Source organism: Podarcis melisellensis (assembly GCF_964234715.1).
Source record: "Podarcis melisellensis genome assembly, chromosome: 11".
In the NCBI taxonomy this organism is placed as follows: domain Eukaryota; kingdom Metazoa; phylum Chordata; class Lepidosauria; order Squamata; family Lacertidae; genus Podarcis; species Podarcis melisellensis.
In genome coordinates this window covers 17,642,438-17,666,987 of record NC_138543.1, presented here as the reverse complement: position 1 = coordinate 17,666,987, position 24,550 = coordinate 17,642,438, and the positions used below count along the sequence as shown (strand labels likewise).

Below are 24,550 nucleotides of genomic sequence, written 5' to 3'. Positions count from 1 at the left end.
CTGCCCCGGCTCGCTCCGCCCCCACGGGCAGCTGGCCCCGCCCCTGGGACGGACTAAAAGGAAGCCACTGCAATCTTTTTATCGGTGCCATCCATTTACTACCCTATGCTTTAGTCAAGGTGAATGGAAAATATTTAAGGAATATATAAGACTATATTGTAAAAATGATACCATCCTAGCAGAATCGAATGATATTTGTGTATAAAAAATAAATGGAATAAACATCTTAGAGACATATATGGAATAAGATATACAACAACTGTGTGATAAAATCAAGACAACAGAAAAAGCATAATGAGAACGATTGTAAGCTTTCCACAGAAGACTTTATTGGATAAGACATGATGTTGTATAAATATCTGATACTTTTAATTGTTTTTTTCCTTGTTACTTTTAATTTTTTTGTACTATTTGATGTGGAGAATTCATTTTTTCTCATTTTTTTCTCTTTTCTTTTTTTCTTCTTTTCTTTTCTGTGCTTAACTTTGTTGTACTTATCTTTATTGTAAGATTGTATTTTAAACCAATAAAGATGCATTTTTTTAAAAAAAAATGTAAAAATAGAGTCAAGGTGTTGTGTATTGAGTCAAAGGATTTTATATCTGTATTATTATTGTCTGTATTTGCATTAGGGTTCCAGAGGGTACAGCCATTATTGGTTCATTTAAGCTGCTGTATTTGGATCCTCTGTCTTATTGGTTTCCTCCAAAAGGCAGGACTGTGATTGCCTGATATTGTTCCCTCCAAAATGTATCCTTTCTAGCTAGTTCCCTGTCCCTATAAATGTAGCTCTTCCCTCCTCAGATCTTAGTCTTGTTTGCTTTAATAAAGAAGTGTTACTAGAGAACTGTCTCCAGCATATTATGTCAAGAGAGCTGAAATCACAAACCCCACGTCACAACACAAGGTGCATGACTCACGCTCAGATATGGCTTCCATGACCTTTTCAGACATCATTCCACCTACAAATGGCACATGGAAATCAGGAGGAGCATTGTGGCTGAAGGCTGCCCCCTGCATTCTGATCAGTGAGCAGTTGCTCCTTGTGGAAATGTCCACATTTCAGCATCTGAAATGAACCCATGCATATACATTTGTACATGTAAAGATGTTTCTTTTCCTTTTTTGTATAATAATATTTTATTCCTTTCCCAGATTGAAAGTTAAATTTGTTACTCAACAGTAGAGATGGGAAGGCCTGGAAAAATGGGGAAGGGGGACAGGTTTCTTTCAATTCAACAAAACCAGTGACTTCTTGCTCACCCAACATCGATGTTTAGAACCCACATTATGTACAGTTGTGTTTTAAGATTCCATCTTATCTCAATTTGTCCTCTTTAACATGTTTCTTGATATATTCTGCTTTTTTCTTACACTTCAAACGTTGCTGTGGTCTTCATATATGGGAAATAACTTTTTTGATAGACTAGAAAGAGTTTCCAGTCTTCCTTAAATGGTTCCAGTGCTGTCAGTTTTCCAAGATTTTCATCAACCATTCTTCCTTTGAGGATGTTCTCTGTCCATACAAAGTTGTTCTGACAGTGAACTGAAGTGTGTAGTTTCTGGCTGAATCGTGACTGAATCGAACACCTGGGAAGAGTCTGGAGACGAGGGAATACAGTCACAGACAGAGTGAGTGTGGGTTAGTTCAGCCCCCCTTCATCAAGAGTTCCCAGACTAAGCTAGAGCCGCAGACTTGTAAAGCTTGCAGGCAGAGGGGGGGAAATAGACAGCATTGAGGGGGTTGCTATGCAACCAGGAGGGAGGCAGCATTTAGAGGGCTCTTCCTTTGAGAGCAGGGGGGGGGAGTCCTCCCACCTTCTCCCCAAACTAGTAGAGTTGAAAGGGTTAAAATGCAACAGAAGCACAAGAGAGGAAGGACTGGACTTTGGCTCCCTTCATTCTGTGAAAGGGGCGGAGACTCAGAGTGACCAACTCATCGCTAAGAGCAGCAGGCTCGGAGCTGCTATCTGGGTGTTAATTGTAAATAAATGTACCATAAAATGTACTGCCAGAGACTCCTTAATTCTTATCAGAGCTTGCTTGCCTGCCTGAGATCATTACAATGGGAAAGGCTGAAATCCCAGAAAGCTGCTGTCACGCAACTTACACAAGAGCTCAGCCATACTGGCTCAAATACATTTTTTCGGGGGGGGGGGGAATCTAAGATTTTTGTTCATTCTCTCTCTTCCTCTCCCCCCCCCATCTCTCACACACCAAGTCACCAAGAAAACATTTCTTCAAGCATTCTCCACTATTATCCCACACACGCACACACAAAATGCCCCAGAATAGTACTAGGTCTGGAACATTGTGGAGGAGGCAAGATGGCGGCCAGGTGGCCAACAGAATTGCTCTTACCTATATAAGTATTAGGGAAAACATGGCACAGGTAGAGTTTCTGCTAAGCAAAACTTGTCCCCAAGAAACCAAGGAGGATTTCTCCACTCCATAGAGAAATTTCATGAAATGGTCCCTTCAGTTTCCTTGCGCACAAATTGCATGTATAATTTCTAGGGACTATTTGCACAAAGCTCTTCTCATCTTTTCTGTAATATTCAGAGACATTTGAGGGGCCAAAAATGTGAGTTGATGAGACAAGATACCCCAGCAGCCACGGTAATCCATCCTCCCCACTTTTCAACTCTTTCTAGTATTTCAGGAAACCTGCCAAATTGCTCATAGTTTTAAAGTTTCTGAAGAAAAGATATCCCTATATGCATTACATTACCCCCCCCCCGACCATCTTTCAGTGGGTGGAATTAAATAGTTCCTTACGCTACAGCATGGGTGGGCAAACTAAGGCCCGGGGGCCGGATCCGGCCCAGTCCCCTTCTAAATACGGCCCGCAGACAGTCCTGGAATCAGCATGTTTTTACATGAGTAGAATGTGTCCTTTTATTTAAAAGGCATCTCTGGGTGATTTGCGGGGCATAGGAATTTGTTCATTCCCCCCCCAAAAAAATATAGTCCGGCCCCCCACAAGGTCTGAGGGACAGTGGGCTGGCCCCCTGCTGAAAACGTTTGCTGACATAGGCAAACTAAGGCCTGGGGGCCCGATCCAGCCCAATCGCCTTCTAAATCCGTCCCACGGATGGTCCGGGAATCAGTGTGTTTTTTACATGAGTAGAATGTGTCCTTTTATTTAAAATGCATCTCTGAAGTATTTGTGGGGCCTGCCTGTTTTTTTTACATGAGTAGAATGTGTGCTTTTATTTAAAATTCATCTCTGGGTTATTTGTGGGGCATAGGAATTTGTTCATTCCCACCCCCAATATAGTCCAGCCCCCCACAAAGTCTGAGGGACAGTGGGCCGGCCCCCTGCTGATCCATGTGCTACAGGATAGCTTGCTGAAAATGTGCTGCAACAAAATAAACAACACAGCCTTCTTTCTCCCTACCGCCCCACACCTCCATCCTGCATTGAATGCTACCTGAGAAATGGGAAAGGAACATTATACTCGGAGTGTCTGGAATGGAAACTAAACAGGACTCTGCAGGAGCAAGTAAATAACAGTGCATCTTTGATTTGAGCTGTTCGCCAGTAAAGCGGGCAGTTTAACTTAAACTCTCCCCATTGCTTATGAGATGGAATGAATGGCTCCAGATAGGGCACACACGGCACTAAAAGTACCCTGCAGTGAAGCCTGAATGCAGCAGGTAATTGCCATGTTAGAGAGAGAGAGAGAGAGAGATAAAATGTGATAATATGTAAGGAAACATTTCTTCAATAGAAAGGAGGCAAAGCAATAAAGTGGAGAGCTATCCGAATTCTACTAGCCATGAATCTATTTGCTGAGCGTTCAGCTGGCACAGGGAGTAACAGAATACGTTATACCAAAAAGAAAAAAAGGGGGGTGAGTTTGAAAATCTTGGCAGCTGTATCTTTACAAGCAGTCTTTGAAAGAAGAGAGGGAGCGAAAGCAATAGGAAACTGCAGAAGCTGCCTCAGTCTGGACTGTGTAACTTAAGAAGAACTGGGTGTCTGCCTCTATGAAGTGTTAAGTGACACCCGCATGTCACTTTGGGCATTTTCATATGTGAAGATGACGTAGCCTTTGCCCCTCTCTCATGCTAACACACTGGATGGCTTTGAAAGAGGATGTGATACAGTGATGGAGGATAAGGCTTTGTTCCCAGTAGTGATGTATGGAAGTGAGAGCTGGACCATAAAGAAGGCTGATCGCCGAAGAATGGATGCTTTTGAATTATGGTGCTGGAGGAGACTCTTGAGAGTCCCATGGACTGCAAGAAGATCAAACTTCTCCATTCTGAAGGAAATCAGCCCTGAGTGCTCACTGGAAGGACAGATCCTGAAACCGAGACTCCAATACTTTGGCCACCTCATGAGAAGAGAAGACTCCCTGGAAAAGACCCTGATGTTGGGAAAGATGGAGGGCACAAGGAGAAGGGCACGACAGAGGATGAGATGGTTGGACAGTGTTCTCAAAGCTACCAGCATGAGTTTGACCAAACTGTGGGAAGCAGTGGAAGACAGGAGTGCCTGGCGTGCTCTGGTCCATGGAGTCACGAAGAGTCGGACACAACTAAACAACTAAACAACAACAACAAGGCTTTGTTCTACCTCTACAGTGGAAGGCAGCCCATTTCTGAAGACCAGTTGCTGGAAAACTGCAGGAGGGGAGAGACCTCTGGCAAGCTTCTCATAGGCATCTGGTTGGCTACTGGGGGGAAAGTATGCTGGACTATATGAACCACGGGCCAGCAGGCTTCATTTACATTCTTAGGCACTGTCTGCTGTCAGAAGGCTGGAGACTTAACACATTTCTGCAATGTAAGGTTCACTTATGCAAAATCTTACATCTCTGAATGGTCCGTGTGAGTGGCTGGAGGTGGCTGTAGATTGGAGGTTGGTTAACAGATTGATTAGCCCCCAAATGGAAAACAAGCAAGGTCCCAACCAAAGAAGAATGGCAACTTAAACTATGGAATATGCGCAGCTTGCGGATCTAACGTATAGAATAAGAGAAAAAGAAGAACATTCGTTTAAAGACGATTGGAAAATGTTTACTGAGTATATGGGGGGGAATAGTGTACAGTTGAAAAAATTGGCAGCATTAAGGTAAATTCAACAATGTAAATAAGTTTTGGTGGAAGTAATAATGGAATACTGAATGGTTTCGTTTATATAAAATATGCAGGGATTTATGCCATGTAAAATGAACCATGGAAAGAGAAGAAGGGAAGTCATTGATATTTTAAGGTTGTACCTGTATAAATGAATATTCTAAATTATAAAACAGAAAATTTAATAAGAATTTTATATATAGATATATAGATATATAGATATATAGATATATACTGTAGATATATAGATATATAGATATATAGATATATATCTATATAGATATATAAAACAGATTGTGGTGGAATCCAGACAAGACAGAAGTACTGTTTCTGAGGGACAGGGGGCAAGCAGGTGCAAGAACTCCCTGGTCAATAATAATAATAATAATAATAATAATAATAATAATAATTTATTATTTATACCCTGCCCATCTGGCTGGGTTTCCCTCTGGGCAACAAAATATTAAAAATATGATGAAACATCACACATTAAAAACTTCCCTAAACAGGGCTGCCTTCAGATGAGATACATTAAAGGACCAGGTGCGCAGCCATGGAGTCATTCTGGACTCTCTGCTGTCCATGGCGGTGCAGGTCAATTCTGTGTCCAAGGCAGCTATCTACCATCTTCATCTGGTACACCAGCTGAGACCCTACTTTCCCATGCAGTTATTCACCAAAGTGGTACATGCTCTAGTTACCGTATTTTTCGCTCTATAGGACGCACTTTTTCCCCTTCCAAAAATGAAGGGGAAATGTGTGTGTGTCCTATGGAGCGAATGCAGGCTTCAGGAAGCTATCCGCAAGCCTTGGGAGCTCGGCGGGAGTGCCCGCCAGGCTCTCCAGGCTTGCGGATAGCAGGATTCATCCCGAAGCCTGGGGCGGCTCAGCAAGCCTGGGGCAGCTCCGCAAGCCTGGGGAGCCTGGTGGGAGTTTTCCCCCCAGCCCCAAAGAGCAGGTCGAAAGGAACCCAAAGCCTCCAGAGCCCAGTGGCAACCCCTGCTGGGCTCCGGAGACTTCGGGTGAACGCACCTTGAACGCACAGAACGCACCTTGACTTAGAGGGGGAGAACAAGGGGGGAATTGTTTTTTCCTGTTCTCCCCCTCCTATGGTCCGGTGCGTTCTATGGCCCGGTGCATCCAATAGAGTGAAAAATACGGTAATTCCCACTTGCAACACATTCTATGTAGGGCTATCTATGAAGGTGACTCAGAAACTGCAATTCATCCAATTAATGTGGCTCCCAGACTGGAGACTGGGAGAAGTTGCTGGGACCACATAACATTGGTCCTAAAACATCAGCGTTGTCTCTCAGTATGTTTCCGAGCACAATTCAAAGTCTAGGTGTTGACATTTAAAGCCCTACATGTCTTTGGCTCTGTATAACTGAAGGAGCAGTGTTCAGCCCAGACACTGAGATCAAGTTCCAAGTGCCTTCTGTTGGTTCCCTCACTATGAGAAGTGAGGCTACAGAGAACCAGGCAGAGGGTCTTCTCTGTAGTGGTGCCAACCCTGTAGAACGCCCTCCCATCAGATGTCAAGGAAAGAAACAACTACACAACTTCCTGAAGACATCTGAAGACAGCCTTGTTTTGACCAGAGATGGAAAGAAGACAAAGTTCCAACCAGAGAAGAATGGCTGATGAAGATGATGGACTATGCCGAAATGGCGAAACTGACTGGGAAAATCAGAAACCAGGAACAGAAGAATTTTAAGAAGGGGAAAAATTATAATGTACTTAAGAGAACACTGTAAACACCTAAAAACTATGGCAGGATTTGCGTAATGCTTGTAATGTACAAAAAAATATGGAAAATTGGGTTACTATTCTTTTAACAAATTAGAGAAAATAAGGTAAGCAGATTAAAAAGAAAGAAAGATTGATAATGGTAACCACGGAAGGGTGGAGGAAAGTCAAAAGATTCAGAGACTCCTAAATGAGGAGGTGAATGATGTGTTTCAATTTAAATTTGTTATGTAAAACTTAATAGAAATATATATACATTAAAAAAATAAGAAGCAGACAGCCCTGTTTAGGAAGTTTTTGTCGTTTGATGTTTTGCTGTGTTATTTATATTCTGTTGGAAGCCGCCCACAGTGGCTGGGGCATCTCAGTCAAACAGGTGGGGTACATAATAATAATAATAATAATAATAATAATAATAATAATAATAATAATAATAATAATACACAGGGTCTCACTATGTCAACCACCCATTGGATCCTGGACTTTAAGTGTGCCTAGCATCCACAATTCATAACAATATATACAGACTAAGCATAAAAAGGAATGCTCACAGCATTAATACATCAAAAAAGATCCTGCAGCTCCATTAGAGAGACCATTGAAGCCATAGCTTTTGATGCTCAACAGAGAGAATGTCAGGCCTTTGTCTCTTTCCATCTCTAATCTCAAGACTGCCAGTCTATTTTGTGGTTTTTGACACATTCAGACCTTGGTGGCATGCCTTTTCCTGCTCACCTCCCAGAAGGATCTCCAACTAGTAAGATTCAGTAGCAACTCAGGACCCTAGCTTACATTACAAAGCAGACACTTAATGGACCTTGACAGACTATTTACATAAAAAAAGAAAGTGCTTTTGGCCATTTTAGCCGTCCCTGTTTGGGCAGACGGCTATACAGCTATCAAACTACAAAGCTGCAAGGGCACCAGAGAGGATATCCATTGCAACCTCAAATACAATTAAAAAATCCTTAATTAATATCCATTTCGTAGTTGTTGTTGGGGGCGGGGAAGCAAACAGAAGAGGAACATTTGATTCAATTAATGAATTTAACCAAAAGCATATACAGTGGTATCTTGGTTCTCAGACTTAATCCTTTCCGGAAGTCCGTTCCAAAACCACAGTGTTCCAAAACCAAGGTGCGCTTTCCTATAGAAAGTAATGCAAAATGGGTTAAAAACAACCCTTAAAATAGCAATTTAACATGATTTTTACTATCTAACGAGACCACTGATCCATAAAATGAAAGCAATAATCAATGTACTGTACTATAAAATAAATAAGACAGTATTGTAGATGGTAAAAATCAAAATTACGTTTTTTTTCTTACCTGCACTGATGATAGCCATTGTTTGGATGGGGGGCTTTTATCCATTTCTGCAGTCACACAATCAATCAATCAATCAATCAGTAGCTGAACTCGGTTCCACACAGTCACAAAAGCAAATTAACCCCAAAAGCCTCAAAAACAAAAACGCAAAATAAATAGAAAAAACTAAAGCGCTAAACTTAATTTGTTCCGGCAGTCCATTTGACTTCTGAAATGTTCGAAAACCATGGCTTCTGATTTGTGCAGGTGCCCTGGAAACAATAGCTGACAGCCGTATCTGACATCTAGCTTCCGAAAAGCATTCAAAAAACGTTAAACTTACTTTTGGGTTTTCGGTGTTTGGGAACCAAGGCATTTGAAAACCAAGGTACCATTTGATTGTGATAAAACCTCAAAGATGTTACAATAAATATTAACAAAATCATTAAAAACAGTTAGAAACAGTTACCAGTAAAAAGATTAAACACGTCAACACATGGATTTCTTAATTATTTAACAAAATATCATACAAATGAGCATTATGGCCAGTCCTGGTTCCCACTCTGCCTGATACTAGAAAGACACAGGATAGGAACAAATCTCCTCTACATAAGCTCACTGGTTCCCTCTGCACTACTGTGAAAATCACTGCAGGCTGAGTTTCACCAACCATCCATGGGGAAGAAATTAGTAAAGCAAAAAGTATTGAATAGGATGGTGAAGTTTAAGAACGCTACAATGGCCCGACTTCTGCCCTGGGCAGTCGTTGGATGAGGCACATCTACCCCTTCAGTTCTCCCACACCCTAACTTTAGGACTGTACAGTGCTACCTCAGAAGTCGAATGGAATCCGTCCAGAAGTCCGTTCGACTTCCAAAACATTTGGAAACTAAGGCGTGGCTTCCGATTGGCTGCAGGAGCTTCCTTCGTTGGAACATTCGCAAACTGGAACACTCACTTCCAGGTTTGCTGTGTTCAGGAGCCAAAATGTTCGACTCACAAGGCATTCATCAACCAAGGTACGACTGTATTATTTTGTGGCATTTGCAAGAAATTATTTTTGTCCGCTCTGATAATGTAATTGAAGGTCAGAAGATGCATCTAAATAATAAAAAATAAACATAAATTATGCATCTCATAATGGCATATTTATTTATGAGCAGACCTTCTGAGCACGATAGCAGTAGAATAACCCATCTCCACATTTTATTTTCCCTTCCCTTCCCAAAACCAAATGTATATTCAGCACTGCGCTCAGCTGCAGAAAGAGGGCCAATCCTTCATTTCCAACTACGTCTAGATAGTGTGGGAGGATAGCTGTCTGTCAAACGCAGTAGCTGTCCTTAGAAATCCTAAAGATATACAAGCTCTTAAGCTTTATAGGTATTTTTTTAAGGCTTCTGCAATGCAGCAAATCAAGCTATATGGCTGATACTGTGATTTCATTTTAAATCTGCTAGGAACGTTGACAAATTGAACTAAAACTTTATTTTGTTGACGGATCAATATGCACTTCATAGTCATGGAGAAAAGGCTTCTTGCTTTAACATTAATAAAGCCTAATGTGTTTGATATGCGACATCAAGAAACATTTAGAAAACAGCAGCTCCACCAATCATACCATATACCATTTTCTGAATTGCAAAAATAATAAACAAAGTGGAGAATGATACATAAACAAGAGCCATTGTTCTGTCATCTTCAAGCGGATCTACACTTGCAGCAGAATTTTTATACAGTTTAGGTCCCTATAATTCCCCAAAGGGTTTTGGGTTTTTTACAAAAGTTATTTTGAACATCCTTTTTCATTCATTATATATCATTATCTAGTAATAACAGGAATGCTATTCCACAAAACAGCCCCGCCGAAATCCCTATGCCAGTGGTGTACCTCAGGGTCTCAAATTTCAGTGGCTCCCTGTGCAACTCCAAAATCCCCCCCCCAGCCTCTTACCTTCCATTTTACATAATAGTTACAGAGCCCCCCATGTTGCCTCAAGGCTCTGTACCCAGTGCAACTGGTCACACTTCCCCATGTGCCTCTGCGTGCATCAGGGTCTGTGGAGCAGAGTTGTGATATCTTTGGAACTTACAGAAGTAGCTCTGCAACAGATCACAGTGATCTACCATGGAACAAGAAGAGCAAGAACAAGAAGAGCCAGTGTGGTGTAGTGGTTAAGAGCGGTAGTCTCGTAATCTGGGGAACCGGGTTCACGTCTCCGCTCCTCCACATGCAACTGCTGGGTGACCTTGGGCCAGTCACACTTCTTTGAAGTCTCTCAGCCCCACTCACCTCACAGAGTGTTTGTTGTGGGGGAGGAAGGGAAAGGAGAATGTTAGCCGCTTTGAGACTCCTTAAAGGGAGTGAAAGGCCGGATATCAAATCCAAACTCTTCTTCTTCTTCTTCTTCTTCTTCCTTCAAGGACCCTGGTCCCAAGCTATATAGGACCTTACATGTTACCAACACCTTAATCTTGGCCTGCTAGTAGATGGGTAGCCATTGCAAATCCCCAAAGAAGGTGTTATGTGTTGGTGGTAGTTTGCCCTCCACAAGCCGCAGGCTGCCATTAGATGGAGACCTTGCGATCTCCAAGTTCCCAGCTTCAAGTTACAAAAAAGGAGATTCCAGCTAAACATCAGGAAAAGCTTTCTGACAGTAAGAGCTGTCCGACAGTGGAAAAGACTCCCTCAGGAGGTGGTGGACTCTCCTTCCTTGGAGGTTTTTAAGCAGAGCTTGGATGGCCACCTGTCATGGATGCTTTAGCGGAGATTCCTGCACAGCAGGCAGGGGGCCTAGATGGCCCTTGGGGTCTCTTCCAACTCTACAATTTTATGATTCTATTATTCCTTCTTCACCAGACTGTGAAGATCGAAACTATAAGTGGAAAGCGACTGGAGGAGGAGGGGGCAGAAGCTGAAGAAAGAACTGTGAGCGTATTAATGTAACTTTGTATTATGTTAACTGTATTTCTGTAATACTGGTTGTTCTGTAGGTTGTTGTTTCTTTAGTTTACTGTACACTACTTAGAGGTAGAGAGGTGATAGATGATAGATTAGATAGATAGATAGATAGATAGATAGATAGATAGATAGATGATAGATAGATAGATATAGATAGATGATAGATAGATAGATAGATAGATAGATAGATAGATAGATAGATAGATAGATAGATAGATAGATAGATAGATAGAGATAGATAGATGATAGATAGATAGATAGATAGATAGATAGATAGATAGATAGATAGATAGATAGATAGATAGATAGATAGATAGATGATAGATAGATAGATAGATGATAGATAGATATAGATAGATAGATGATAGATAGATAGATAGATAGATAGATAGATAGATAGATGATAGATAGATAGATGATAGATAGATAGATGATAGATAGATAGATGATAGATGATGATAGATAGATAGATGATAGATAGATAGATGATAGATAGATAGATGATAGATAGATAGATAGATAGATAGATAGATAGATGATAGATAGATGATAGATTATATAGATGATAGATAGATAGATAGATAGATGATAGATAGATAGATAGATAGATAGATAGATAGATAGATAGATAGATGATAGATAGATAGATGATAGATAGATAGATAGATAGATGATAGATAGATGATAGATAGATAGATAGATAGATAGATAGATAGATAGATAGATAGATGATAGATAGATTAGATAGATAGATAGATAGATAGATAGATAGATAGATATAGATAGATGATAGATAGAGATAGATGATAGATAGATAGATAGATAGATAGATAGATAGATGATTGATAGATAGATAGATGATAGATGATAGATAGATAGATGATAGATGATAGATGATAGATAGATAGATAGATAGATGATAGATAGATAGATAGATAGATAGATAGATAGATAGACGATAGATAGATGATAGATAGATAGATGATAGATAGATAGATGATAGATAGATAGATAGATAGATAGATAGATAGATAGATAGATAGATAGATATAGATAGATAATAGAGGAGAGAGAGAGAGAGAGAGAGAGAGAGAGAGAGAGAGACGGAGAGAGAGAGAGAAAGAGAGAGCACAAGTGGTATAGAAATGGTGTAAAAAATACTACTAGTATTATTACTATAATTCGCAACGCTATACAAATTCCAGATGAGTAGTCATGTTAGTCTGCTGCAGGAAGACAAAGGCTAGCCCTTTATTATGAAATAACTTTGCTTTATATAAATTCTGCAGAAAGTGCAGCTGAAACAGAAAAAGCAAATTCCAAAGTGACAACTTACTTGCACAAGTAGGACATCTGTGCAGGGAAAAGGTGAAGCCGGTGAAATAAATGTGGACCATCTGGCTTAAGTATCTTGACAGGGGGAAAATGAGTAACATATTTCAGAGAGGTAAAGGTCTGGTTTAATTGTTTCTTAGGTTAGAAACAAACCCTTTATGGGCCACCACTTAGTAAATGAATACTAATTAAAAGCCATTCTGCAGAGAAGCTGGCAGTGATGAAGAGAGAGGGTTGTGCTCATGTTGCCATGAACATTGTGCACAAACAACACACACATGCACTTTTTCTTCTGTTGCAAATAACAAACGGTCTTCTGAATTACATAATCATTAGGTGAAACCATGCATCAAGTTTCTCTTGTCAGGGGTCTTTCAAAAGTTTAACCTAATAAAAACCCATTTTTAAATTAAAAAAAACCCAAAGGGAACGATAAAAGACAGAATTGTCACGGTGCTTGTCAACAGCTTGAGACTTGGCTGCGACAACCAGCAGGGAAATTAGTCGATAAACATTTGCAGAATTAGAAATCACTTCCCTTTCCCATCTGCACACATTTTCTTTGAACATTTGTCCACACAGTTTTCAGTGAAATCAGCAGCTCTGCTGCCAGCGTTTATACGGGAACTATTTGTTAGCGGGTATCTCTCCTCGGGAATGAGTCTGGGAAAGAGCACAAAGAATATTGCTTCAAAAGAGATTCATGGTTGGGGAAGAAAGGGGCAAATGTGCGGCTGAGAGCTCCTCTAGAGCAATCACACTTGGTTTTTATGGAAGCATTATACAGTGGTACCTTGGAAGTCAAACAGAATCTGTTCCAGAAGTCTGTTTGACTTCCAAAACATTCGGAAACCAAGGCACGGCCTCTAATTGGCTGCAGAAAGCTCCTGCAGCCAACCAGAAGCCGTGGAAGTCGTGTCAGATGTTCGGGTTCCAAAGAACGTTCGCAAACCAGAGCACTCTGTTATGTGCTAAGCTTGGATCCTAGAACAATAGGCAGATAGGATCCAAGAATGCAACAACTGATTAGCTTGCAGTAGAAGACCAATCAGGCTCCAGGAGGGAAGCAGAATCAGCCAATCAGATGGGACTCATTGTGTAAATAATGTATATAAAAGCCAGAGGTTTGGGGGGCAATTCAATCACTGTTTTAACAAGCTGTAATAAAGAGCATGAAATCACTGCTGGACTCCGAGTATATTTCAACTCACTTCCGGGTTTGCGGCATTCGGGAGTCAATATGTTCGACTCGCAAGGCATTCGGGATCCAAGGTACGACTGTATCTATTTGTCTAGTCCTGGACACTGACCATGTTACTGGAGTGAGCCAATCCCAGATGTCGTGATATAGTGTTTTGATCTGCTCACGTAGTGGTTTAAGGGATCCCAGTATGCTTCTGAGCCTGATTAAAAGTGTTTGTTTTGACCTTTAAGGTTATTCTCAATACTTGAAGGATCACATCTTCCCACATGTACCTAACCAGACCCTGAGATCTGCATCTGAGGCCATTCCTTCAGTGCTGCTACTGAATGAACTTCAATGGGTGAGCTTCAACTGGCAACTACTTTTATATGTTTTTGTGTGTGTGTGTGCCTGGAAAAGATCTTCTCAATTTCCTAAACCTTTCAAATCATGTTGTAGCTTTTAGCACTGTTTCAGCTCTGTTGATCTTTATTTGTTCATCTCCAATTTGTTTGACCTGGTTTCTATTATTACTTTGTACAGCGTTTTTAATGTTGCATTTTATTTTATTGCCTTGTTTTGTGTTTGATTTTTATACTGTGAGACACCCAGAGAACTTCCTATCGGGAAGCCTATAACTAATACAAATCAATCCTGTTAGATGTCTGTATCATAGATGCTAAAAAGGTTTATTTAATTACCTTTAAAAAATCTGACTCATCCCTCAAAAGGGACCATCCAGAGTGGCTTACAGCTCACTCAGAATGACAGTCCCTGCCTTTAGGCTTACAATGCAAAGAGACATGACACCAAAGGAAAACTGATTGGGAGAGAGAAGGAAAGTGTGAGGCAGAGCTCCCCAGGTCTTCATACCAAGTGTACAACCCACACACTGTCTTGTCATGCAGCAGGGGGAGGGGGTGAGCAAGGCCAAAATTGGATACCGCACAAACACACCCCAGCCCTCAAGCTACCTTCCCAAGCAAGGCACCAAGCTTTGGGAAGAAGGTGTGAGGCTCTGGCAGGGTCCTAGAGCTCTCCCAGCTTCTTCCCAAAGTTGGGAAAGCACAACAAGGCTTTGGGAGGAAGCAGGAGGACTCTAGGACCTTGTCAGAGCCCTCACACCTCCTTCCCAAAGCCCTACACTCCACTTACCCAGCTCTGGGAAAGCAGCATGAGGGATGGGTGGATGTCAGATGTAGCCGAGGGCCACCAAAAAGGACTTGAGGACCGCACATTGGACCAGTCTGATGTGAGGTTTTTGATATGACTACGCTCTACAGCAGAGTTTCCAAACTGTGTGTTGCGACACATTAGTGTGTCGGCTGCAGTTTGTAGGTTTGTCGCACGAACACTTCCCGTGCTTCTCGCAGGGTTGGAAAGGGGTTAGTTTAACCTCCGGTTTGCTAGTAAAACTGAATTAATGTTTCACGAAATGATGCATGTCTAAAAAGTGTGTTAACAACATGAAACGTCTGGAAAGCTCTGTGCAGCATGTGCTCATATTATTAGCGTAAGGAATGATAAAGGGACTCTGGAACAATCGATGTGAAGCGATGTGCCAGTTGTCATAAAATAATTTCATAGAGTCACCTTTGATGAGACACATATTTAAAGGCCTAAACGGCCTCAGCCCACTATAACTGAAGGAGCGTCTCTACCTCCATCGTTCAGCCCGGACACTGAGGTCCAGCTCCGAGGGCCTTCTGGCAGTTCCCTCACTGCGAGAAGTGAGGTTACAGGGAACCAGGCAGAGGGCCTTCTAGGTAGTGCCACCCGCCCTGTGGAACACCCTCCCATCAGATGTCAAGGAAATAAATGACTATCTGACTTTTAGAAGACATCTGAAGGCAACCCTGTTTAGGGAAGTTTTTTATGTCTGATGTTTTATCGTGTTTTTAATATTCTGTTGGGAGCTGCTCAGAGTGACTGGGTTGGGGCCTGGCCAAATGGATGGGGTATAAATAAAGAAATGCATTATTATTATTATTATTATTATTATTGTTGTTGTTGTTGTTGTTTTAGAACCAGGGTTTCCAATCCAGACTGGAACACTAGCAGAGAAAATTGGGCTTGGCCGCTTGCTCCTGCTGTTGTCCTGATATTGATCGAGTGTCAAGGACTGGCTGGATGAGGAGGAGTGGTGGAAGCTCCCTGACCAAGACACACACACACACACACACACACACACACACACACGGTAAAGCATGGAGGAAGAGGATTTGGATCCTGGATCCTGGTGGTGGGAAACAGGCCACACCCCAGATGAGGGAACGAGCTGGAAAGTACTGGAGGCTGGGAACTTGAGGGACAGCAAAGAGGCAGAAACAGGAATCAGACTTCTCCCACAGAGCCACTCTGACAGCTTGCAGCCCCCTGCACTCCCAGAATGAGGCATTTTTTTGCATGTTACTAAGCCGAGAGCCAGGCAGACACAGAGAGGGTCCTTCAGAGTACACCACAGCAGAAGAACACAGAGGAAGGGTCCTGACACTCAGGGCTAGGGAGTGAAGGTGGAGCTACAAACCAGTCCGGACAACTGCTTTATTAAGACACGAGCAACCATTAGAAGTCTCTGTGTGTTCTATGTCCTGTTTCCTTAATAAAGAAACTAACGGTAGGTAGGCCAAGTCTCTCTCTCTCTCTGACCTGTGAACAACCTGCTCTCCCTGTTGGCTCCCTGACATAGGGATCCCCACACTTGCTTTTGGCGGTGCAAGTGAAAGTTTATTTCTAATGCAAAAAGCAAGTGCAGATGAAAGGATTAAAGCCCCTCCCTCCCCATGCTGGGGTCCCAGTTATGATGAGCCCCACTTCCTCGCCAACACCTATATTGAGTATTTAAAAATCTTTCACACTTCTGCTAATTGCACAATGACATTTCTTCTACTTTGACCTTTCTTTAAGAGGTGAAACCTTCTGAGATAGGAGATGGTAAATCATGCTAGAATGTCAAGCTCTTTGTGATTATGATCCATCACTGTAGAAGTTCCGAGTTCAGGGTGGGAAATGACTAATTTCTGGAGTGCTTATCTAACATCAGATCCTAACACTGAAGCTTGTTGATACTTAATCATGCACCAGCCGTGAATGTGGGCTGCAAACACAACTGCTAAGCCTCTATCTGCCTCGTTTCTGTATTTTAAAGAGGCTTCCAGCTGGCTTTCCTTCAAGAGCTTAAAGGGTAAAAGGCGAGCACATCACACATTTTTTCCAAAGGAGCCCAGAAGAGCTGGTTTGCCAAAGACACAGTCCCTGATTGCCAATCACGCTTCAAAGTTCTAATCAGATTGGACTTTCTCGTTGTGAATAGCTCTGTGAAGATTCCCACAGGGCACGGTGCTTAGCATCTTTTCATCTTCGGATACACATTTTCCCCCCTCCCAGAGCTCATCTAAATGCCATCTTTGTATCATACTTCTGCCAAGAGCAATCAGATTTATTGCTCCTTAACGTCATTTAAATAATTTATTTAGCTGGGTTTCATCTTTCCTCAGACACCGACAAGGGACCTAGAACTGAATCAGCCCAAAATAAAGCTTCTCAGGTGCAGCGTCTACTTGGAACAGGAAAAAATCAAAACCAAAAACAGTGATTTAATTAAGAAACCCTTTGGTAAACTCATTAGTTCTCAATAGGCAGGACCAGGCAGATCTAATTTATGAGCCAGTATCTGGGAAGAGCTACAGCTCAGAGGTAAGACCACCAACAAAGGGAAGTACCATCACTTGGGGGTCCTAGGATCATGTTTCGTAGGGACAGGACCATAGCTCAGTGGTAGAACATCTACTTTGCATGAAGAAGGTTTCATGTTCAATTCCTGGCATCTCAGAATAGGACTGGGAGAGACTCTCCATCTGAAAACTTGGAGAGCTGCTGCTGGTCAGTGTACACAGTACTGAGCAAGATGAACCAAAGGTCTCAGTACTGAGCAAGATGAACCAAAGGTGTCAGTACTGAGCAAGATGAACCAAAGGTCTCACTCAGTATAAGGCAGCTTTCTATGCTCATGGAGCATGTTCTTTTTAGGCAGAAATTATCAGGACCGGTTCCTAGTGTGTGTCCAGTCAAAAGGATGTCAGATTGTACAGACTGTACAGTCCAGGTATACACTTGTAACAAAATAGCAGGCCTGGATGATAGCAGACCTTGGGAAGTTAATGCTGGTCGGAATAGACAATACTGAGCTAGATGTATGTTTGTGAGGTCATGCCATTATTACTATGACCACAGTGCTATCAGGGCACATTGACAATCAGTAGTGAATGGTGCAATGGGATAGCACCACTCACTTCAACTCTCAACAGCTGTTGTTGCTGCTTACTGCAACGAGGCAATAGGAAGATCAGTTGCGAACACACCACCAGCAGCGTTGATCTGGCTTAGCTGGTGCATTTGCACCGTGTTGACCTCCCCATTGCTTTGCCCCTCCCCCTCCCTAATCTGGTGCGCATCAGTGACATCAGGTGAGTGCCACCATCTCCCTGTCAGCTGCTACTGCAAGATACTGGATGTAAGAAAGAAGAATGAAGAAGTATCCTGTTCTGTGGAGTGACATAACCAAATTCCAAATGTCCACATTTTTATTCATCCTTGAGTCTTACCAACTGAAACTCATTCAACACAACATGACTGCTCTGGATCCCTCCTGAGATCCATCTGCTGTAACAGTGGAGTCAAGGTCCCAGCAGATGCGGGTGATATTATCTACAAAGTGCTTTGCAAACAAGTCACAGCCAGCTATCAGTTCTGTCAACCTCCTTCAGGCCAGACTGTAAAAGGCCCCACCTGGAAAAGCTCTGCGGGATGGCGCAATGAGAATGCAATAGAGGCCACAAAGTATGCCTTCTTTGCTGCCTTTACTGCTGCTAGGTAGGTTCAATAATGAACCATTGTTCAGTTGCGTTTGACTGGAGTTTTCATCTACTCACATTCAAGCTGTTTGTTTCCTTGCCCTAAGCTTTGGAGTACACCAGGGAGCCAAACAGGCACCACGAAGTGGGAAAGGGTGCTCAGGGGCAATCATGTCAGTAACCCAAGTTATTCAGAATTCCCAGAAGTTGATCAGGGCTTCAACAGGCCAGTCTATCAGCCAGAAAATCCCAGAGCCATTTGAAACCCATTGGATCCATCAGCCTCCGAGGGCAAACCATCCTCAGAAGTCCTCCACCTCTATAGCGGGGGAAAGCTGCTGAAAGCTGGCTTCATTAGCTACGAACCCCAGAATCTGGGATCCTCTCGAAAATGGTGCCAAAGTTTATTCACACCTGGGTTTGAGTGGGTATTGCTCCATTTGTGGGGCACTGCAAAATACGGGTTTTTTTGCTGCAAAACGCTGCAAAACGCTGCAAAACTTTGGCGCTGGTATGGAGTAAATTGGACAACGTTGAGTTTGGAGGCATTAGCTACATTTTGATGTATCAATTACTCCATTTGTGGGATGCTGCAAAACGTGGGGGGTTTGCTGCAAAACTCTGCAAAACGATTGCAAAACTTTGACACCCATTTTGAGGGGATCTCAGATTTTGTGGTTCATAGTTAATTAAACTCTGAAGGCCTCAATCTCAGCAGGAAGTGATCTGAGCATGACAAGGGACTGATGTCAATACCCCCCATTTTCAGAACCACCTCTTCCTGCCTAGTTGATAAAGCAAAGTCCAGAGTGTGGCCTGCCTCTTGCACCGGGCCGGTGACAAGTTGGGACAGCCCCGTGGTTGTCATGGCAGCCATGAAGTCCTGAGCCAGTGTGGTGTAGTGGTTAGGAGCGGTAGACTCGTAATCTGGTGAACCAGGTTTGCTTCCTCCTCCACATGCAGCTGCTGGGTGACCTTGGGCTAGTCACACTTCTTTGAAGTCTCTCAGCCCCACTCACCTCACAGAGTGTTTGTTGTTGGGGAGGAAGGGAAAGGAGAATGTTAGACGCTTTGAGACTCCTTCGGGTCGTGATAAAGCGGGATATCAAATCCAAACTCCTCTTCTTCTACCCCAGAGCCAGTTGCCTCAGCATGAATATTGAAGTGCCCCCAAACCAGCAGTCTGGGAGGCCTCAACACTGCCTCTGAGACCAGCTCTGTCAGCTCAAGCAGGAAGAATACTAGGCAGCGAGGCGGACAGCAAACCAGCAGAATCCCTAATCTGTCCCAATTGCCCAATGCCAGGAATGTGAGGCTGTAGACATTGTGAATGTTATGTTCTTTCTTTGGGGGAAATAAATTAGTCATTTCAGCATGGCCACAAGCCTTCTCTAGCAGGGGCACTTGGAACAGCCAGTATGGGATGAGATGCAGGGAAAATCAAAAGAGTCCAGGGCAGGAAGCCAGAAGAGAAAATTTTCCATAACTAGCAGCTCCCACAAGGCTTAACCGCAGTAGCTACCAAAGGATGCAGCATTATAAACTGCTCCTTCTAACTCAAACTCTTTCCACAGCCCCTTATTTAGCATAGTTTTAAGTGATATGAGCTTCCTTTGCCTTGCTGTCCCATAACCTCAATAAAACATGAATGATCTCATTTCACTTCCTACAGCATCTGCCTCCCAATTGCGCAGTTATGTAAACGTTGGCTGTAGTGTGTATTCTCTTTACAACACATGAAGACTCTGGGTTGCTTTCCAGGTTTGCCTTTTATAAATGGCAAAAGGATTTACATTTCTTACCATTTAATAATATGCAATGGCCCCAGGCAGCAGTAACTGGACTTGTTGTGGCTTGCTATTCTAAAAAAAAAAAAAAATCTGTTATTTTCCTTCAAGATAATCCTAATGTACACCACTGTCATTTGCTGTTAAAGGCATCCATATTTAAACTGCTGTTCTTCTAGATGACATTTGAGTCTCAAAATGCAAAGCATCTTTTGTTACTTGGTAAGAATTCTTGCACGGCATTAGAATAAATAGAACATCTCAAAGCGGAATTAAAGGAGCGTCATTTGTGGTCCTTGGCACATCGGCAGAAGATGCTTGTAATATATGTTTGATTACACTTCACAGTGAAAATATCTGCTTGTTTTGATTCGAAATGTTTGGCACTGTGCCTTATTCTTAGAATATGCTTCATGGCCCAATGCTATGAACAATGGACTTGAAGCAATGATCTACAGAAGCTGGCATAAGGGTCTTAGCATGGTGCTTAGTGTTGCATAGTGATTAACCATCCTCTCAACTCAGATCCGTCTAGAGTCCTACTATGTGAGTCCTTTCTCCCTATACCCTGTCTCAAATTCTGCTCAAAATACCGTGCGTCGCTTAATACACAGAATCTTAACACTTGCACATACATATTTTACAGGAATTGCTGATACTTTTATGAGATGTGGGACAATGGATCCTTTGAGATATAGATATGTATTTCCTGCCGGGGTGAGGTGGGGGGGAATCAAAATGGACTTTTGACTCCAGCTGGAGGTGAATGTCTATCACGATGCCTTCCGACCTAAAGAACCAATGTCTGAAGTGTACTATGACATTTGAAGAATCTCTGATGTGCACAAAGGATGTGGTACAAGAGAGATGGAGAACCAATGGACTTCCAGATGCTGTTGAACTCCAACTCTCATCATCCTGAACATTGACCATGCTGTCTGTGGCTGAAATTCAGCAACACCCAAAGGGCCACAGTGTCAGGCAGCAGAGAAACCAACCCACATGGCAGGTTGCCCGGAATGGACAAGAAAAATCTTACCATCCATTTTTATTCAATATTCACAGAGACAGGCTTGGGAATGTGGCCTCTTGGAATAATGGTGTTGCTCCGAGTGAGCCTCCACCCCTCCTTCTCTCCCATTATACATCATCACTAAGGGTGCTAAGATCCCAGGCTCAGTTTCCAGTTAAAGGACCCCTAGTAGCAAGCGTCCATGGAGTTTTCTTGGCAGGGATACTGGAGTGGCTTGCTGGTTCCTCCTCCAGGTAGATCATGTTTGGTCAAAACTCTCCACTATGACCTGTTCATCTTGGGTGCCCTGCTCGGCATAGTTCATAGCTTCTCTGAGTTATTCAAGCCCCTTCACCATGGCAAGGCAGTGATCCATAAAGGGGGAGAGATCTCTTGAGAGTCCCATGGACTGCAAGAAGATAAAACCTATCCATTCTGAAGGAAATCAGCCCTGAGTGCTCACTGGAAGGACAGATCCTGAAGCTGAGACTCCAATACTTTGGCCACCTCATGAGAAGAGAAGACTCCCTGGAAAAGACCCTGATGTTAGGAAAGATGGCGAGCACAAGGGTGAGGAAAACCCTTCCTCAGGCCTTGGAGAGCATATGCCAGTCAGAGCAGACAATATTGGCCTACATGAAATCAACTATCTGATTATGCTCAGCACCTTTACATAAGTACAGAATAAGATGTGAGAGTGTGTTGTGATATGTCAGGCTGCTATCTAACCCCACCCCGCATGAGAGTAAGCCCCATTGAATTCAATAGGATTTACTTCTGAGTAATCATAGTACAGGGTTGCTGTGTTAATAACTTCAGTCCAGTGAGCTGTGCTCCAGGTCCACATAGTAGCTGATTCTCTGCGGCCGGCAAGCTTTAAACAGCAAAATGTCAACATGAAATACAATTCACTTTTCTGCTTGTTGACCCATTTGGGAATTAGAATGAAAGCTAGTTGCTTATAACCCAAGTCAACTGATGGGCTACAATTATTGCATTAACAAAAAACTTCCTCCCTAGCAAGATTAATGTTGAGCCTGCTGATTAGCTTGTATTAGGAAATTAAAATATATTTAAAATAGAAGAGGAGGACATACTGATAACACCCTGGGAGAATTTAGTAGCTTTAAAAAATCAATAGGACAGAGCATTTCCTTTGTTTGCAATGGGATTTCAGTTAAGAGGACAGTCAAATCAAGTTCTGCACAGTATCTTTGACTGGGGAAGTTATCTGTGGAACACTGATTAGTTTCGAGTACCTATTTCTGTCCTCACTTAACTTCTTCAGTCAATGTTGATTATCAGTCCACATCCCGACAACTTTCTAATTGCATGTTAAAAAATACCGCTGTCTAACTTGACCACTTAACTTGCGGGGATGCTGCTTGGTAATATGGAAGTACAAATCTTTTCAGCCTGTGCTTCCAACATGGATTTAAGGAAAATGCATTGTATGTAATTTCGGAAAAGGCAAAAAATGAAATATGAGTCTTCTTCTGGTGATATGATTCAACATCACCCATATCAGGGCAGAGAGGATGAGCATGCCAACTCCATTTCCTCAACACTGCTCTCATCTCCTCACAACTCAGGAAAGGTGAATTTGTGAAGCTGGGAGCCTCTTGGACCTACAGAGGTTGGAAAATCAGCATTCTCAAACACTCAACACCATACAACACCACCAATGGTGTTGGAGGAAACTCTTGAGAGTCCCATGGACTGCAAGAAGATCAAACCTATCCATTCTTAAGGAAATCAGCCCTGAGTGCTCACTGGAAGGACAGATCCTGAAGCTGAGGCTCCAATACTTTGGCCATCTCATGAGAAAAGAAGACTCCCTGGAAAAGACCCTGATGTTGGGAAAGATGGAGGGCACAAGGAGAAGGGGATGACAGAGGACGAGATGGTTGGACAGTGTTCTCGAAGCTACCAGCATGTGTTTGACCAAACTGCGGGAAGCAGTGGAAGACAGGAGTGCCTGGCGTGCTCTGGTCCATGGGGTCATGAAGAGTCGGACACAACTAAATGACTAAACAACAACAAACACTCAAAGCTCTAAAACACACGGATTGCTCCATTGGTTCTAAAAGTTCCCCAATTCTGACAGTCACCATCCATGAGAATACAAGAGGAGCTTGCTGGAACCGGCCAATGACCCATCTTAGTGCAGCATCCTATTCTCACAGTGGCCAACCAGATGCCTGTAGGAAGCCTGCCTCAGCACTCTGCTTGTCCCTCCTGCCCCCTCACAAGATCACTTCATCTGCTGAAGAGGGCTCTGCTTGAACTCTTACCAAGGATGGTTCCCAAATCCATCTCATCTCTGTTTCTCCCCTGATTTGGGGCATCCAAATTACCTGGCCTTGTTTCCAATATGGAAGCAAGACGAGCGTTGTGAGTTACCAAGGTCTGCAGTCACCATTTCCATTGTTTTGTTTTTATTGATTTCAGAATCCTGTTCAGAGTGCTGTGCGCCCTTGGCTTGCTCCTGCTCTCAGTCCTCAGTCTATTATCATCTCCCCACTCCTCTGCATTCCTGATACGCATGCAGTTTGCTACAGATTTCAGTTCCCTGTGTTCATTACAGTGGTACCTCAGGTTAAGTACTTAATTCATTCCGGAGGTCCGTTCTTAACCTGAAACTGTTCTTAACCTGAAGCACCACTTTAGCTAATGGGGCCTCCTGCTGCTGCCATGCCGCCAGAGCACGATTTCTGTTCTCATCCTGAAGCAGAGTTCTTAACCCGAGGTTCTACTTCTGGGTTAGCGGAGTCTGTAACCTGAAGCGTATGTAACCTGAAGTGTATGTAACCCGAGATACCACTGTATTGTCTTTGTTTCCCCAAACTCTCCATCGCTGATAGGAATGTGTACATTGATAAAGCACTTCAAAAACTGGTGTGATCAAAATTACAGCTGGATCAAGATTCTTGTGTGTTTTACCAATGGACAGAAGTGTGTGTGTTGGCATTTCAGAAGTAATGGGAATAAACTGAGGCAAGGCATGAAAATGGGGAAGAGATAGAAATAAATAACCTTCCCCACTTTAGTAATCTCCAAGTCATTCTGACCTGAGTCCAGCCTGCCTTGCAATTTTGCATTGACTCATAACTGATTCGTTGTTTTACCAATATGCAAGAATCTGTGTGTGCTGTGTATCACCAACCTATGCAGTCTTTATAGTTACCATTGTTGACATTTCAAAAGCAAGGAGGGATGGGGGAAAACCCATTTCACTTCAGTGTATCTGCCTGTACCTTTCTTAAATTAGAAA

At 42.7% G+C, this 24,550-nt stretch overlaps 1 long non-coding RNA gene across 4 annotated transcripts in view; it reads left to right on the top strand.

The window, feature by feature from the left end:
• Positions 1–24,550, top strand: part of LOC309380727 — a 58,068-nt gene that overhangs the window by 31,052 nt on the left and 2,466 nt on the right. The window contains exons 1-3 of one of the 4 annotated variants that reach the window (XR_014173084.1): positions 8,071–8,532; positions 11,005–11,073; positions 15,650–15,783. This is a non-coding gene — a long non-coding RNA (uncharacterized lncRNA). Of the gene's footprint in view, positions 1–8,070; positions 8,533–11,004; positions 11,074–15,649; positions 15,784–24,550 lie in introns of those variants that run through there. The other 3 variants (XR_014173083.1, XR_014173082.1, XR_014173081.1) reach the window with 3 other exon arrangements.